General features: G+C 38.6%; 1 long non-coding RNA gene across 1 annotated transcript in view; it reads right to left on the bottom strand.

Annotated features, from left to right (window-relative positions):
- Positions 1 to 18,469, bottom strand: part of LOC122551110 (uncharacterized) — a 57,582-nt gene extending 39,113 nt beyond the window's left edge. The window contains exons 1-2 of the long non-coding RNA XR_006311999.2: positions 18,333 to 18,469; positions 2,372 to 2,479 (exon numbers count right to left, since the gene is read on the bottom strand). This is a non-coding gene — a long non-coding RNA (uncharacterized LOC122551110). The remainder of the gene's footprint in view (positions 1 to 2,371; positions 2,480 to 18,332) is intronic.
- Between the last annotated feature and the right edge of the window lie 891 nt (positions 18,470 to 19,360).

Below are 19,360 nucleotides of genomic sequence, written 5' to 3'. Positions count from 1 at the left end.
TGAAAGGATGTTAATTAATGTAGCAGCTGGGGGCAGGAAGCACAGATAAAGTTTGTGTCCTTTTCCAGTTATTTGTTAAAAAAAAATTCTCTTTGAAATTGGTGAGGATGGGACATTAGACAATATGTCTTTAGTCATTTTAAAGATATCAGAAAGTCTATAACCTTCACAAGAATGTCACTGGACCAGTTCAGATATACATATGCTTCAAGTCAAATATTGAACTGAATTGAGAGACAAAAGAACTTCATTGGAAGGCTCGGGGGGTGGGGGGTGTAATTTCTGTATTTAATCTGGAATGGTACTCCACGTTCTTGATCAGAGACCAAGTATCAGCCATCGTATTTCTTTAATAGTGATCTTACAATTCTTTGGTATGTGACAATAAGAGGGTTTTGGAATCAGGGAAACTAGGTGGCAAAAGAAAATATGAAGTCTCAGTGGAAAACTAAAAATAACTTTTGGCTTGAAAACGCAACCTGAATGCACAGTTACTTAAACACAAGTTTGAGTCTTTGTTATTGTTCTTTTCTTTGCTTTAACTTTAGGTTTCCAGTGAACCTGATTGTACAATAAACTATTGACATGGTTTAAGAGAATGCACTGAGGAGTAAATGATAACAAATCAAAATGCTAGAGTGTCAAAATATTGATAAATAAATAGAAAAAAGAACTAGGAAAGCACATAAAAACAGCAGGCACAATACTCTTTGACAAGGTTAACTGTCCCCCTGACCCTCCTTGGATTTTCACTAAATTTTGTCTGATGGAACAACATTGAGTAAATAAATGAAGGGTTGGGTTCTGCCAAGGCCTCACAGCTCCTGAGTTCTTTGTAGTCTTGGTCCAAATGTGGATATAACAGTTGAATTCCAGGCGTGAGGTAAATGTGACAGCCTCTCACACCAAGGTACCAGTTGACCATGTGTGACTTCAAGGAACCCAATCAAAACTGGCATCAATGGGAATTGAGGAAAAACATTGTACTCAGCAGAAAGGAAGATGGATGCTACTTTTGATGGTCAATCATCTCAGTCCAAGATGTGACAGAAGGAACTCCTTAGGGTAGTGTCCTAGCCCCAACCATCTTCAATTGCTTCAATGACCTTCTTGCCATTGTAAGACCAGACTTAAGGGGCAACTGTTCCACACAGAGGGTGGTGAGTGTATGGAATGAGCTGCCAGAGGAAGTGTTGGAGTCTGGTACAATTACAACATTTAAAAGATTCTGGATAGGAATATGAATAGGAAGGGTTTAGAAGGATATGGGTCAAATACTGGCAAATGGGACTAAATTAATTTAGGATATCTGGTTGGCCAGGACGAGTTGGACTGAAGATTCTGTTTCTGTGCTGTACGTCTCTATGACTCTATGACTAAGTGGGGATATCTGTTAATGATTATGCAACAGTCAGCATGATTTGCAAATCCAAATGCTTTGGTATGTGACAGTAAAAGGGCCTTAGAATCAGGGAAGCTAGGTGGCAAAAGAAAATATGAACTCTACGTGGAAGACTAAAAATAATTTTTGCTTAACAACACAAGCTGTACTCACAGTTACTCAAAAACAAATTTGACTCTTCATTATTATTCTTTTCCTTGCATTAACTTTATATGTATGCAGCAAGCCCTGGACAATGTCCATGTTTAGACTGACCAGTGGCAAGCAGCATTCACACCCTATAAGTCTCAGGCACTAACCATTTCTTACATTAAAGAATCTATCATCTCAAGATGGTCAATGGCATAACCATCACAGCAATGTGTGGAGCTTACCATTGACCACAAACTAAATTTGGCCTGTTACCTAAATACTGTGGATGTAACAGCAGGCCAGAGGCTGGGAAGTCTGCAGTGAATAACTCACCTCCTGTCTCCCCAGTCATTGCTTACAACCTACAGGGCATACATCAGGAAATTGATGAAATATTGACCAATTACTGAGAGGAATGCAGCTCCAACAAAACTCAAGAATCTTGACACCGCTCAGGACAAAGCAGCCTAGCACTGTCACATGGACTGCACATAAAATGTTTTATTTCCTGACTAGGTCAGGTTTGCTGTACATTTTATAATTCATTCTTAAGATGTGAGCATCATTTGCAAGACCAGTGGATGCCAAGCTTTCTTCTTGAACTTGTAGAGTTCATGTGGTGAAGGAACTCCTATAATATGTTAACAAGGGGGTTGCTAGATTTTCACCAAGAAATAATGGAGGAACAACATATCAATCAAATCAGGAGGATGAGTCACTTCAAGCAATATTTGAAGATTGTGACATTCATGTGAATCTGTCTACCAAGCATAAGAATCAAACGGGAGGCTTTCAATAAGTTGCATTTGTCAGTATTAGTCACAAAGCCCATCCTACCTTTAAGGCACTTGTTTCTTCCAATGAATTATTGTGTGACACTTAAGGAAGGCTCAAGATGTAGCAGAGGATATTCAAATGTAGCAGACCTCCATGATTGATAGCATGCTGTAAAAAAGAAAAGCCAAATGTTATTATTAAATGATGGGAAGAAATCATAGTTTTCTGTGAAGGTCCAATTATCACATTGGTATAAAGATCCTGACATTAAAATATTCAATGCATCTAATGAATAATTTCTCATTCATTCATAGTGACAGCATGGAGCATTTCCCATTGAGAGTTCAAAGCATCAGAGAACAGTACAGCCCAGAAGGAGTCCATTTGGTTCATTGAGTTAATGGAGACCCTTTCAAAGAACAATCCAGTCCAAATCCCCTGTCCTTTCTCAATTTTCCTGCATACATTTATTCAACTATCTTTGAAAGGCTCAGTGTTCCCTCTAAGTAGAAGAGGATTCCAAATCCTAATCAAACATAGCTTTAATATTTTATTTTCTTTATGTCACTTCTGGTTCCTTTGTTAATTGTGTTAAATCTATACCTTCAAATTCTTGGTCTTTCATTCAAGGTAAACAGTTTCTGATATAACTTCTCCAGGAATCTAGCTTGGAAGCTCAACATATTTATTTAGTCTATTTAGTTTTATATAGTATGTCATACATACTATATATTCTATAGTTGTCATACATACTATATATTCTAATAGGTCTGTTCTCAGGTCTACAATGCCATTACATGCCTCTGTCCCCATGCACCACCTATCCCCCTCCAACAACCACCACCATGAAGCCCATCAACTTATCTAACTAAGGATGATTCTTACCTTTTAAAAAATGTACACATGAGATACATATAAATTTGGCATTTAGCGCTCAAGTAAATGAAACAAATGCAATAAAATAAATCGGTGCCTTCTTACATGCCAGGATAATGAGTGGAATGTCTGTTCCTGATGGGAGAAATACAATTATAGTGGAGGCCATGTTGAGATAGTGATTGTCACTGAGATTAAAAGTTATCCTACACTGTACAAAATACCCCAGTTGAAATTCCGAGGAATGAGTGGTCAGAGAGGGAAACACACACATACTGGCTGATTTTACCAGAATTCAGCAACCGTGATCCTCAAAGGAACCTCTGGATGCTTCTCAAAATATGGTCAGTGGGGATTTTTTGTCAAAGGAGGAACAGACATAAGTCCATTTAGCCAATGCATAGCCTGCCTGGGATGATTTTGTGCTTTCACTCTAAGTTCAGACCGACATTTGTCTCTTGTCTAGACAGTTGATTTCCCACCACATAAACCAATAATGGCATTAGAATGGCAGCTTGGCACACAACTAGCAGATCCATGAAAATGAAGGAATGACTGTGTTTTGAGTGTTATATTGTATACCCACCATGGCATTCTATAATGTTATTGTTACAACATAAGAAGAAATTGATAAGATGAAGCATCATCATTTCATGACCTCATATTTTACGCAGGTTGAATCAGCCCTTAGACATCATGACAGCCCCTGAATTCATAGTCTGTCCAGGAGCAGCGTAAACATAAGCCTCAATTTTAGCCTCATGTATTTGACAAGAATGAGCTGTCGTCAGGTCAAAAGCCCTTTTTTATACCCTTCATATTTTCACAGTCTATTGACCTGAACAGAGAATAAAACCAGAGGGGTGGGAAACACACGTCTGAATCAAACCTGCCCTGTCATGTAGATTCAGATCAGGATTTCTCTCGATGGGAGTAAAAATATGTGAGGTTTCTCAAAACATTTCTCTTTTATTCTATGTTGACACGTTCACTCTTTGCACGTTCTGAGTAACTCTGTAACTGCTTTGTGCTGGATTCTTGATCACAGGAAAATCTGTGCTTTCATTTCCTGGGTGTAGCTGGATTATGTAAAAGGGCACTATGCCAGCAGCTACGGGCCTGTCAACTTACCCTGTCATGTTTTTCTCCCCTTCTGCAGACAGCACAGTAGTTTTATGCAACTGAATAAATATGGGATATCCTCCGAATACATTGCTGCATGAAACAAAAGGTCAGACTTCATTGGTATAGAGACAGCTGTATTTTACAGCATTAAACTGGTGTCTTAAAGTATTAATTGCATCCACACATAGACGGAGAAAATGTTGGGAAAATAATGATAGGCCGACACTCACAATATGTAATGTGAAACACTCCTCAGTACAAAGGAAGTTACTAATAAGAAATTGGTAAAAGAATAGGCCAGGGGCTTCTGCTATCATAAACTGGTGATGTATAAAATTCAAGCAAATATTTTTACAGGTGCGTGGAGGAAGCAGGAATTAGTGTGTTGAAGTGAATAGCTTGTAAAGTGGAGTCTCTTTATCTACTGTAGCTTCAGCTGTGCGTACAGAAAGCATAATACTGCCAATAAATATTTGTACATGCTGTTTAACGCTGTGTTAAATATTTAACAGAACAAGCCTGATTGTTAAAAAATAAAACTGGCATTTGTAATAAAACAAAAGAGAATGAAGGCTTTCGTGTGGATTATATGGCAAATGAGATGATGATGCATTACGGCTAATCACAGCAAAATGTAGGATCGGATTTCCCAAAACTGCTCTCTGTACTAAGTGTTGGATTAGTGCATAGCTGTTCCTCATTAATAGCTGTTCAGAAAACTGCTACATAGGGCAGTAGATTGTTCTTCAGTTGCTCACTTGTTTTAAGTGAAGTGACATTTAAAATGTAGCATATGCTGCTCAGTTTTCAGATGGGAAAGGTAGAAAAGGGTGAGATGGTTAGCATTGAGTCTCTGCTTTGGTGAGAGAATTCCAGTTATCCTAGCTGGTGCGTAGCAAATTAGCCTCCATTCACCTTTCAAGAATGAATGCACAGATCCTGGGACATCTGCGATGCCACTCTGGGTTATTCGGAGATGATTAATGATGCAGATCACAGAACAAAAGTTGGACCAACACCATAGGCCGTTTTAGATCACTGCTTGCACAGCAGCTGAATGAGGAATAAAGTTCTGCAGCAAGCAAACTTCACTCAGCTTATGAGGGCCATAGAACTGACTGGCATTGGCCTTTGTGGGAATTATTGCTGCTGTTAAGTTTGAGTTCTTTTCTCCTGCTAACTGCTCTTCAGTGAAGCAGCCAGCTCATGACATAAAAGAGGAAACATGTAACATCTGTTGTTTGTTGTTGTACCAAATACCATGAGCCATTCTGTTTGTGTTGGGAGATACACATGATTAACCAGAATCAACTTTTGTGCCATCTCCCTCCCTTGCTCCCTGTTATTTGTATTCCAAATTATAGATTAATCTGTAAAGTTACAGCTCAGCTTAACTCTCACTGCACCATTAGCATCAAACTAGGTGACCGATCCTATCTCAATGAGGTGTAGTGTATGATGCCAGGAGCAGCACTAGATGTGTCGGATAATGAGATGCTGACTTGGTGAAACCCAAAACTGATTGCACAGTGGAGAGCCCGAAGCAGCATCCTACAAATAGAGAAATGCAATCCCACAACGAATGGATCATACGAAAATGCTGCAGTCCTGCCAATTTTGGATACTGGTAGACGATTAAATAGCAATTGGTATGGAGAAGCATTGTGGCTCAGTGGTTAGCACTGCTGCCTCACAGCGCCAGGGACCTGTGCTCGATCCCTCAGACGAATGTCTATATGGAGTTTGCACATTCTCCCCATGTCTGCATGGGTTTCCTCCCACAGTGCAAAGATGTGCAGGTTAGGTGGATTGACCATGGAAAATGTTGGAGTGGGCGTAGGGGTGGGGGGGAATGATCTTCAGAGGGTTGGTATGGACTCAATAGGTTGAATGGCCTGGTTCGACATTGCAGGGATTCACTATTCATTCATCATGATTGGGAAGGAAATAGCTCCATGAAAATTCTCAAACTAGATTTGATGGAGTTCAGAGTAGCAGTGCAAATGATAAGTTGGATAATTTGAAAACATCCCGGGGCCCAAACTTTCAGAGATGGAAGGACTCTGCACCTCACCAATGTTACAGCTCTGAACTTGGAGTATCACCCCCATGAGAAGCACTCACTAATTGTAGGTGCTGATGGGTGGAGGCTTAAATGGAAGTAGGAACCTATTTAACACATCCATGGATCATGGAGGCATTGGCACAATTAATTGTGCAGTTGCCTTCACTCAAAAGCAATTTTCATCACCTTGGTTTCTGAAGTGGGATTCATGAGACTTATGAGTTTGATGAAAATATCTAAATTCGCAAAAGCTGTTGATGAGGTCAGGTATCCTTTTTGAAGAGCCCCGATACTCCTTTGGGATTGTTATGAAAAGAGAAATATGTGGATAAGGTCTGAGGAACAGTCAAGCTGTCAAACAATTTCAATCTTCTGCTCTTTATAAAATGAAAACAGACAGTTGGAAAAAATAGTGCTATGGCTTTTGTTTATTTAAACCTGAGTTTTATATTCACAGTATTAGATAGCTTAACATCTTCAACAAGTTATGATTATCACAGTGGGGGCTTGCAAGTTCACAGTTTGATTGATAGCTGTACATGATTGTAAAAGGATTAGCTGACTCTGATATGGAATGATGAATGAAAACCATTTCAGATTAAATATTTAAAGTGATTTAAATGTATTTTATTAATGACAAAATGCTTTTATCAATATAGTGAAGCTATAATAGATGCTTACATCTTAGATTTATTAAATCGCAGCATGATTCCCAAGATCTGTCCATGGTGGATATTGGACGAGTTGGCTTGGAGAGTCTAAGGGTAAAGAGTAGTTGCAGGGGTAGGGGACATGGAGCTTAAGGCGTGAATTTGAACAGAGTTGGCATAAGGGCTGTAAATTGCCATGGGATGAGTGGTGTTATGCGTTAAGAAGCTTTGGAGGGATTGCACAGAAAGGTATATGTTGGAATGGAGGGTATGCAGGGCCATGGGTGTGAGAGTGGCATGAGGGGTGTATGGAGGGTGACTAACATGACACATCAGGTCTAGAGAGCCTTATTACCTCAGATGAAGTAGCAAATGCTCTGTCTCAACACTCAGCAACCTGTATGGCTGCCTTCGCAATGTTACCATGGAATACCAAGTCCAACTTCAAATAGCCCTTGCCAAGCCTCAGATTAAAAATAAGACCATTCAGGGGAGTTTCTCACTCATCAAGAGTGTGGAGTCAGGAAATTTCCCAAATTTCCCATGCCTAGATGATGTAGATATTAAAAATTAAAAGGACATTCAGACTGTTTTCTAGAAAGATGTATGGTGTTCAAAGTAAGAAGACAACATCTTGTTCCATTATTTAAAGCCTAAATTGCCTAAAAAGATAGTGTTTGTTCAATAATGCTTTTGGTCTATTTATTATATTAGAAGTCTTCAGACATGACATTATATCACCTTTTCAGCTCTCACTATGAAGTTCAACTTCACTTTATGGATTTGTTCTTGATCTCATCAGAGATCCTAACACTTTTTTTTAGATTAGATTACTTAGTGTGGAAACATGCCCTTCGGCCCAACAAGTCCACACCGACCCTCCAAAGAGCAACTCACCCAGACCAATTCCCCTACATTTACCCCTTCACCTGTCACTACTGGCAATTTAGCATGGCCAATTCACCTAACCTGCACATTTTTGGACTGTGGGAGGAAACCGGGGCACCTGGAGGAAACCCATGCAGACACTGGGGGAATGTGCAAACTCCACACAGCAGTTGCCTGAGGCAGGAACTGAGCCCGGGTCTCTGGCGCTGTGAGGCAGCAGTGCTAACCACTGTGCCATCGTGCCACCCTGACTTTTAGACATGTAAAATTCCTGGTCTTCAGCAAATTTGATTCAGATCCCATGATATCAAGAAACAGGTGTGTTCACTGGATAAGGCAAAGGATATCAGCCACATTAACATTGGAACTGTTGTGCTGAAGACTTGCCATACCTCGATGATTTAGTACAGCTTCAACTGCAGAATCTACTCTTCAAAGTGGAAAATTGCTCAGCCATCTCCTGTCCATAAAAAGCAAGAGAAGTTCAATTTGGCCATTTCCCTCCACATTAGTCTACATTGAATAATTAGCTAAGGGATGGAAAGTGTTGCTAACGGTACCATCAGGTGACACTTGCAATGACCTTTTTATCAAAGTTCGGTTGGCTTCCCTCAGGACCATTCAACTCCCAATCTCACAATAGGCATGGATTAAACATGGACAAATGAATTGAGTTCCAGAGTTGAGATGAATGCGATTGCCGGTAACACCGACACAGTATTTAACTGGGTTGACATCATGGTGCCCTGGTTAAACTGAAGTTAATGGAAATAAGGTGAAACTTGAAGTAGGATGCCAAACATCTCAATTCCAATTGCTGAATTAGATCCGAGTCCAACTTTCTTTAACTTTGTCCTCAATGATGCTCGCTCCACATTGAGAACAAATGTGGAGATAGTCATTGATATCTGCACATTGGTCCATTCTACAATCTATGCTGAATTGCCAAAATCTATTTGCTATTTAGACTTGTGTTACTCAGTGTTAAATAGCATTTGTATTATATGGACACTGACCAGTTTCAACAAGAGAGAATCTTAGCACTTCCCCTTAAAGTTTAATGGCAGTATTGCTGCTGAATACCCATTATCAAAATACCAAGGACAAAAGAGGAATTTAACATATGGTACCAGGGATGATGGGAAGGTACTATCTTAAAATTGCATGATGTGGCTGCACACTAAAAATATTTTAAAATCTGTGTTGTGGTAAAAAAAAAACAGATTTAGAAAGAGGGGGGCCAATTTACCACTCTTCACAAAGTCATAACAATGAATTATGTTCAGATGGAACACAAATATAGCTGAAGTGAAGCAGAGGATCCAGATCTGGAGGTATTATTCCAAGTCACTAGGTGGGCTTCCCACTTGCTACTTCTGCAGTAATGACCTTGTCACCTGAGTTTTGTCATTGACATGGATGAACTCCTGGGGTTTGGTGCAAGGCATGGCTACTGCATAGGTGCTTCAGACCGTTGCTGAGCATGCATGGTCAGCTGTTCTTATCATTGAGCTAACTATGGGGTCTTCTCATCACTCATTAAGGCGTTGATAAGACAAAGGTTTTTGACTGTTGAACGTTGTAATGATAGGCCTTGTTGTATACCAAATGAGAAGCCTATGAAAGCAGCACCAGATGCTTCTAGAAACTTGCATCAGTATTAATGGTGAGTGGAAATACCTGAACAGAACAGCTGCTTCCTTCTTGTCTGCATAATCAGAAAGGCATCTTCTGAAACTGGTTTTCATCAAGTTACAAATTAGAACGCCAACCGTGTGGAAAAAGGCCAATTGGCCCAACAAGTCCACAACAACCCTCCGAAGAATATCCCACCCAGACCCATTCCCCTACATTTACTCCTGACTAATGCACCTAACCTATGCATCCCTGAACACTATGGGCAATTTAGCATGGCCAATTCACCTAACCAGCATGGCTTTGGATTGTGGGAGGAAACCCAAATACCCGGACAAAACCCACGCAGACACGGGGAGAATATGCAAACTCCACTCAGACAGTTGCCTGAGGCTGGAATTGAACCTGGGTCCCTAGGGCTGATGAGACAGCAATGCTAACCACTGAGCCACCATTAAGAATAAGATGTTTGAACACCTTGTTGATCAAATAAAGAAAGGGCTTTTGGGATTGTGGCCTGGGTCAATTGAAGTTGGGAGAAGTGCATTCTGAAAACCTTCAGTAGGTGGGATCCTCAGTGGAGTGGCCTGTTCATAATTCCCCTTCGCTGAGCTTCTCTTCTCTGCATCCTCTGCTCCACTTCTGGATCATATGTCAGACCAAGAGACACTGCAACAACTACTTCCCACTTAAATATTACTCTTTCTTATTTGTCTGTAATAAAACAAATGTCAAAATCTCAGTACAGTACATTCATACGTTAAAACAAAGATGAGATAATAGGATCTTGGTGAGTGACCCTCTAATTAGCACTGGTACAGGGCTCATCTTGTAGCTGAACACTGAATCTTGGTGGAGTGGAGTGCATACTTATCCAATCAACTACATGATTCATAATTAGCACATAGGCCTCATATTATCAGGGAGGCACAGTGGCTCAGTGGTTAGCACTGCTGCCTCACAGTGCTAGGGACATGGGCTTGATTCCAACCTTGTGGAGTTTGTACATTCTTCCTGTGTCTGTGCAGGTTTCCTTTATGTGCTCTTGTTCCCTTCCACAGTCCAAAGATGTGCAGGTTACGTGGATTGGGTCATTGTAGATTTAATGGACTGAATGGCCTGCTTTTACACTACAGAGATTTTATGATGTCAGAGTACCATCATATCAGTTGCTTTCACAACATGGGCATCCTATGCCAATGCATCTTTCACAATGACATGCCAAAATAGCAACATTGTGAGTGACTGGGACTACTCTTCACTTTACAAAAAGTCTGGACATTAATTCATACTCATAATCATAAAATTAAGCCAATCAATTACGAACTCAGGAAGTGTAGGAAATCTGGAACTCTGTTCTCTAAGAGAATGTGGATGCTGGTTAGTTATGTTTTCAAGACTGAGTTCAATCAGTGTATCATGGGATTTTGATCAGAGACAAAAAATGAGGTTGGGTTACAGAATTTACCATAATCTAACCAAATGTTGGAATAAGCTTGAGGGCTTGAATAGCATATTCCTTACAGTGTGTTGCAATATTCTACATTACAGCTGTTGTGAGGTTATAACGCTTTACTTTTTGTGGATGTGGGGGTTTCATCATTTTTTTAAAAGTTGGTTGTAACTGTTGCAGTTAAACTGAAATAAATAGCAAGGTCACCTTCTAAGATGGAGGTAAGAAAACAAATAAATTGCTCAGAGGGTGGGTATGTATAAAGACCTTCCCAAAATTCAGATATCCATTAAAACCTTTCACCATCTCAACAATGCAAAATAAAGAATCTCTTGGAAATATACAATGGAACCAATATTTCAAGGGAAATTTTGAGAGCTTTTCAGAGATAATTGAAGAAAAACTAGGGTCTCCACATTCTTTTTCCTCAAGAAATTTTCACTTCTTTTCCACAGCAAAAACTGCAGGAAATAACTATTAAGGAACCAGGATTTATCAAATAACTGAAGCATTCGTTTTGAATAATTACAATGCAGAAGCCAACTAAATAATTTTAAACTCAGATTTTTAAAAAAGCCTTACGCCTCAGAAACAATGAAAGGATTGTAGGCAGTATGTTATTTTACTATCTTTTCTTATTTGACACCTTGGATTTAACAGGTAACAAACTTCCTTACTTTGACTCAAGATAAACCAATTGTCGTCTCCTTATTGCTCACGGAGATACGCAACCAATTACATTTTTAACTTAAAAGAATTTAAACTTTTGTTGTGAAAAGTAGGAAATTAAAAGTGATCGAACAGTTCAACCTTTCTCACCTGGTCACAATAGACCAGTGACAATGATTCAAAATTATTTCAATTGCTGCACCTACTATGGGACATTCTGAAGGCGTGAAAGGTGCTATATAAATGCAAGTCCTCCTCTTTTCTTCCCTTGATAGAACAAATACATCTTCAGAATAGGCCACAAATTTCAATAAATCCAGAGCAGATTCCATTGAAAATACCATAACAAAGTAAAAACTCACTCTTGTGATTAAGCAGATACTTTCGCTCTGTCTATATAGTTGCAAATCTTTCGATGCATCAGACTGTGGTTCTAATAAGGCAATAACTGTTTAATCCTGAATCTGACTTCTGAGATTTCTGCTCCTCAGTGGCAGATGTCTGTTTGTTATATTGTCTTCCATCTGTTTTGTCTCCTTTTGACCCTGACTGTGGGCGAGAGAATGTCGAGTCATTTACTTTAAAATAGGAAATTTTCTGAAGTAGTGTCTGAAAATATTTAACAAAATGAATTTTACTAATCCTTTTCAATCATTATTTAACCTTTGAAAGTAAATCCTGAGAAACTTGGGAATGCATTGATTTTAAGAGATACTTTGTGAGAATTGCCAGTATTGCCAAAGCTGGTTACTCTCCCTAGATATGTGCAAAGAAACAAGAACATTAACATATCCAAGAGTTGCAGTGGCAGTCTAAAACATACGAGTATGCTGTTCCATGGAAATTAATACATTTCTGGTATATCGTTTCATGGAATTAGAGTCATAGAGATGTACAGCATGGAAACAGAACCTTTGGTCCAACTCGTCCATCCCGACCAGATATCTCAACCCAATTTAGTCCCACTTGCCAGCACCCGGCATATATCCCTCCAAACCCTATTTATTCATATAGCCATCCAGATGCCTTCTAAATGTTGCAATTGTACCAGCCTCCACCACTTCCTCTGGCAGCTCATTCCATACAGGTACCACCCTCGGAGTGAAAAACTTGCCCCTTAGGTCTCTTTTATATCTTTCCCCTCTCACCCTAAACCTATGCCCTCTAGTTCTGGACTCCTTGACCCCAGGGAAAAGATTTTGTCTGTTTATCCTATCCATGCCCCTCCTGATTTTATAAACCTCTATGAAGTCACCCCTCAGCCTTCGATGCTCTAGGGAAAACAGCCCTAGCCTACTCGACCTCTCCCTATAGCTCAAATCATCCAATCCCGGCAACATCCTTGTAAATCTTTTCTGAATGCTTTCAGGTTGCACAACATCTTTCCGATAGGAGGGAGAATAGAATTGCATGTAATATTTCAAAAGTGGCCTAACCAATGTCCTGTACAGCAGCAATATGATCTCCCAACTCTTGTACTCAATACTCTGACCAGTTGAAACACAAATCAAAAATTTGGAAATGGAAGTCAATATTAGAATCATTTAAACTTAAATTTCTCCATTATAATGACTTGCTCTGCATATTTGTAGTTGCAGCTTTGCTTCACTTTTGAAATCATTCATTAGCAAGCATGTCATCAAAGCAACAATGCAACATTAATCCAGATATATTTAAACCAAAATGAATGCTTGTCATTCATAAGCCTCCAGGCCTCTTCTTTGGCCATCTTCAGCTGTATGTAACTAGAGTAACAGTATCATGCATTAAACAGGAATAACATAAGCTGGCTTCATGCTGACCACATCCCATATCATGTCCTTGGAACTCATCACCCCCATACTGTTGAACATTGAAGCACATAATGGCTATAATCATTCCATCTTTTGAGTTGTCAACATTTGTTACTCTGGTTATGCTGAGTAACAGGAATGATCAAAAATTGGAATACAATCCTCATCTGTCTCTACCTGTGATCTAATTGTTGGCACTTATGACAAGAAGTAAACATTTTGCCAATGGAATGTCACCTGAGAGTGGAAAGGAGCGGGAGGATATGATATTCAAACAATGTCAGGATTTTGTTTATTCATTTACTGATGCTGGCATCACTTGAAAGTCCAGCATTTGTTACCCATTCCTAATTATCTTCTTGAACCATTGTGGTCCAAGTGGTTAGGTACATTAAGATTGGGAGATTAAGGGTTTTGACACAATCATGAAGGAACAATGATATAGTTTCATTTAAGAGTATTATGAATCAAGAAAGTGAACTCTCAGATTTTTTTGCTGAGCAATAGAAATTACAGATTTTGAAGTTGATGTCATAAAAGCATAATGAATTTAGAAAGATAGATAGAAATTGATAGTTACTTGAATTGTGAAAATACAGTAAAATGTGTATAAGTCATCACAAAACAGCACCATTTAATTTCACAAATTATATATAAAAAATGAAACAAAATTAAGACAAATATCATTGATTGTACTTGACCATAAATGACCGGATGTGGCAGTACTGCAGAGCTTTGATCTGATCTCTTGATTATGCTGAGATGTTCATCTAATTTTATTTCTATTATATATTATTGTTACAGTTTGGTGCAATGGAGATGCTTTCTGGGCCACTTGAGATTCCAGTCAATTGTTAGTTGCACTGCTGTGTGTCTGGAGAAATAGAATAATAAACATGGGGAATTTCAAATACAGTGCCCTGCAATCAGTTAGCCTGAAGATGTAAGTAACAGGAGTAAGGGAAAGAAGTCTCTGGAATAATTTTTTTCTAACTGTGCACAGAAAAATGCACCAAGTATCATGGGCCAGTTAATTCATGCTAAATATATATTGGTTGAGATTGGTTGAAGTAAAAACAAGAAGTGAATCTTGTTGTTATTATTAATTATTTTGGTTTATGGTTTCTCCACAGAAATTCTAACATTAATTACTCCCTTCTTCCACTCAAACTCAATGAAACCCCAAGAGCAATTGTGTAAGTTCTTTAACAGAATGGGTAATTGGGAGAATTTCTACCTAAAATTCATTGTATGTGAAGTCAAAACTTAAATCTTTGTCATGAATTCCTTTGCACTGATTGTTCATACTGAGTTGAATTATCTTTGTGGTTTTACCTCAGGAATACATTTTCTTTATAAATATGAAACACTGCAAGTATTGAACTGCTGAAACAACACAAATATGAGCCAATTTGGGCATTAAGAATTAACATGTAGTTACACCAGAGTTAATACTCAGGAAAATACAGCAAGTTGTTTTTATTCCTCATTTGTTCATCACTAATACCCATGGTAGTAAGTAGGATTTATTCCACTTCCCTTTCTGTCACGTGACACATGACTAGCTAATGGAAGTAATGGGTTATTTTCTGGCTGGCAGGATGTAATAAATGGTGTGTCAGCGTGAAGATATGGTTGATACATTTTCTGATGACACAAAGATAACCAGAAAAGTAAGTCATGACGAGGTGAAAGAGAGACCATAAAAGAATATAAATAATTGAAGAGAGTGACGCAAGATCTGGCAATTAGAATTTAATGTGGAAAAATTTGCAACTGCCCATTTTGGAAGGGAGATTGAATAAAAAGCATGTTACTTAGATGGCGAGAATTGCAGAGATCTTGGTCTGGGTTTCCTTGTGCATGAATTACAGCAGGTTAGTTGGATGAGTATGGAGGTACCGCAATTAATTAAGAACGTTAATAGAATATCATCTATTGTGCAGGAACCGAATACTAGAAGTATGGAGGTTATGCTTTAGTTATACAGGGAACTGGTGAGACCTTACCTGGGGCATTTTGGACAGTATTGGTCTCCTTATTTAAGGAAGAATGCAAATCCATTTGAAGTATTTTAGAAAAGGTTTACAAAACTAATAGCTAGAAGCATGGGGGATTGTCTTGTGAGGAATTGGTTGCCAGGCGAAGTTTGTATCAGCTGCAGTTGAGAAGAATAAAAGGCGCCTCGATTGAAACACAAAATCTTAAACAGTCATCACCTGCTGGAATGAGACAATGTAAAGAGAGGATCTGTCAATGGTTGACCTTAACATTCAGATTCTTATGGGAGAATCAAAAACGAGGGATCATATTCTGGATTAGTGGTGCTGGAAGAGCACAGCAGTTCAGGCAGCACCTGAGGAGCAGTAAAATCGACGTTTCAGGCAAAAGCCCTTCATCAGGAAGGGCTTTTGTCCATAATGTCGATTTTACTGATCCTCGGATGCTGCCTGAACTGCTGTGCTCTTCCAGCACTGCTAATCCAGAATCTGGTTTCCAGCATCGGCAGTCATTGCTTTTATCAACGAGGGATCATAGTTTTAAAATGTTAATCAATAAGGACAGAGATAGGAAGGTTTTGTTCTTCAGTGTGTGAATGTATTTAGAATTCTCATCGAGAAAAAGGTTATTGGATGCAAAGGCTTTGAATATTTTTGAGGCACAGATGAATAGATTTTTGATAAGTTGGGAGTGAAAGGTTATTTGGGTTAGGCAGGATGTGAAGTAATTAGGTCAGTTATGATGTCACTGAATTGTGCAGCAGGATTGAGGGGCTGAGTAGCCTAATTCTAATTTGGATGTTCACACATTCTTTATGACAGCTGCAGCCATTTTCACTGTTCCTCAGTAAAATAACTTTCCCTTTTATCTTTTATAATTTTAGCTGAGCTCAACAGACCAATGTTATATTAGAAAGTGGCTTCTCATTTAAGCCACTCTGGAGATCTTTAATCATATATTTTGTTCAAGTTCTGTATGTTTTTAAGTACTGACAGTGAAACAGCAGTAGAGTAAAGCCAGTACAGTGGAAATAATGGAATAAAGGAAACAGTGCACATGTTCCAAAAGGCCATGGTGATTGGTCTGCACTCTCAGGTAGACCAAAAAAGACATTGTATTTAAAAAAAAGCTATGAGCTGTCTCTGAAAGACTGGCCAATTTTTGTACTTCAACCAACATAATAGAACAGACTCTCTGGTCATTATCTCAGGTTGTTCTGAGGCCTTGCTATGCACAAATTGGCTGCCACATTTCCTACAATACCATAGTGACCTGCCTGCAAATACGTTATAATCAGTTGGAATAGACTTTGGAATATGTTGAAGTCCTGACAGACCCCTTACAAATGCAGGTCTTTTCTTTTTCTTGGAGAATATCTCATCAGGGAATATATTAGATATGCAGGATTCTCGGGATCAGCCTTTCTCTCAAAGTCGCAAACTGGAACATCCATAAAACTAGACAGAACTCCCATTCATTTCAGGGCTTTTTAATCTTCATGGGTTTAACAGACCCTTGAAAGTTGTAGATAAAGTTTTCAATTACTTATTTGTATTCTGGTTTAAGATAAACTTACTTTCGATGTAAACACATTCAGATAACTGTTAACAATCCTGCAAGCTCTCAAAATTAAATAAAAAGACAAATAAGCATGTGATAAGTTGAATTCAGTCTGGATTAAGTAACCTGACCTTGAAGATCCATTTTTGAACTGCTTGATGCTCTCAGTGACAACCTTGTCAATTCCTATTTGGAGACAGACTTTACATTCAGTTCAAGCTGATAGTGTGAAAACTTATTAACTACTGTCTGGAGGATCTGAATGTGAAGTGGTTTCACAATATCAATCTCGTTTCTCATGTACTTTAAATCAGAAGTAAGCTGGAAATACAGCAATCCCATGCATCCATGAAAGGACCATGGAGCAGAGATTGGGTTGACTCAAGAGTTGATTCTCCAGCTCATGGTGTGTAACGCAAGCACTGTCATATTCTCCCTTAATATTTGGATTCAAAACAAAAAGAACTGATGTGTGAAGAAATTTCCTTCTCTCCCAACATTTTCCAAGTTCCAGTCTTTTCTGAACAAATATTGGCATGTTTATAAATGGGGAGTTTGAAACACTGGTCTGTAACTTTGGCAGGAGGATCCAACAGGGAAACCGTATAAACAAACAAATTCTTAGAAGCTGAACTGAAAAGCTGATTTAATTTGGCACTACTGCTTGTTCTTCACAGTTCCATCGGGTATAATATAGTCAAAATACACAGCTATTACACTTTACTGAAACCCTGGTGACAACATTACTTCCATTTGAATCTTTAATTTGATTAGGGGATGGAAATCACTGTAAAAACAGTACAATTTATTTTCAACAACTTTACAAATATAAATAACTTATGAAACATATCCCAGCAATGCTTCCAATTGTAACTTTAAGATATAAAATGAGTTCTACATGTAAGCATTTTCAAACATGCATCCACTTTATATTTGTTCCCCCACCCCCCTCCAACACTCCCTTTCAGATTAACTTTCCACTTTTGCCAATGACATACAGAGCAGCTGTTGTTGTTGATTTCCTCACAGCACCCTGACAAACTGGACAGATGTTGCCAAAAGAATATTCATTTTGAATTGCTTCGCTTGCCAGGACTCAGAAATGACATATTGGGATATACTCGCGAAGAAATTAAGGATTCCTTAATTTGCCTGAAAAGGCGAATCACTATTCTGTAGATGGCACTGAAATTACTTATTGACATAAAGGTAAGAGGTTACATTTATCATGAACACTTAATTTCCTACTGTGCAGAGGCTGTCCATTGAAAGTGTGGCATAACAGTATTGCACTTCTAACACTTACCTCTTCATCAACAGGGAGGATTAATTACTGCCGAGTGAGTAAAGATGGATCCCACTCCTCATGGTTCTCAACACATAAAATTAATTGTGAGTTGATAAAACTCTTTCAAACAGATCCTGTTTCCTGCTGCTGGTAGCTTCATTAACATATTCATCATCGAGAGAGAGAAAAAGTGATGCCTTGTAGTCCCACAATTCCTCTCCTTGGAGTTCAATTTGTAGGGAAGTGAATGGCAGGCAGCAAAATGTGTTGAATACCTAAGGCAGGATGCCAAAATTCTCCAGATACAACGCTTAGGGTCTTTGTACTTAGTAAATTAAAGTCACAGAAGGCTCTTGTACTGAAAACTGTACAGAACATGCAGGATGTTCTCAGTGAGAGGAAACAGCAGGTGATAAATGACTTTAAATAACAGCAAGAGTTTGCAGTCATCTACCCACCAAATGAACTGCTGTAATGTTCTGTTCCAAGTTTCCTGTTAGAATATAATATCAGTGTGTACCTATGAAAACAAATTCCCCTCTCTCTGCTGTTGGACGTATTCACATTCATTATATCCTCTCTGTATCTAATTCCAGGAAAAATGTAATGTTTCAAGGGCTGCAATAGGGTTAGGGTTAGGGTGAAAGGTCTTAGATGCCCTCATAGTCAATTATAATTATACAAAATAATTTAAAAATAAAAGTAGGTTAATGTATCATTCAGGAAACAGCTAGTTGATCATTTTATACTCCATCCAACATACAAAAGCTAAATTGATATTATTTATTGAATGTAGTTTCGTTTATTTGGATGTTCTTTATTGTGTTGCATGTTTTTTTTTCATTCGCTACAGATTGTTCAGTATTGAATTGTTTTAAATAAATCTGTTTAGATTGAGTCACCCAAAGAGATTCGACTGGCCTTTCATCAATGTCTTTTTTAGGTCTTACCAAGGTTCATATGCTCTTAAGTTAGACTTATGATCATTGAACTTTACACTGCAGAAGGAGGCTATTCAGCCCATTGTATTTCTAGCGGTTCCTGAA

The sequence above is a fragment of the Chiloscyllium plagiosum genome, unplaced genomic scaffold (assembly GCF_037043375.1).
Source record: "Chiloscyllium plagiosum isolate Xiang-an unplaced genomic scaffold, Cpla_swu_hap1 HiC_scaffold_6, whole genome shotgun sequence".
NCBI classification, from domain to species: Eukaryota; Metazoa; Chordata; class Chondrichthyes; order Orectolobiformes; family Hemiscylliidae; genus Chiloscyllium; species Chiloscyllium plagiosum.
This window is presented reverse-complemented; position numbering and strand designations above follow the sequence as displayed.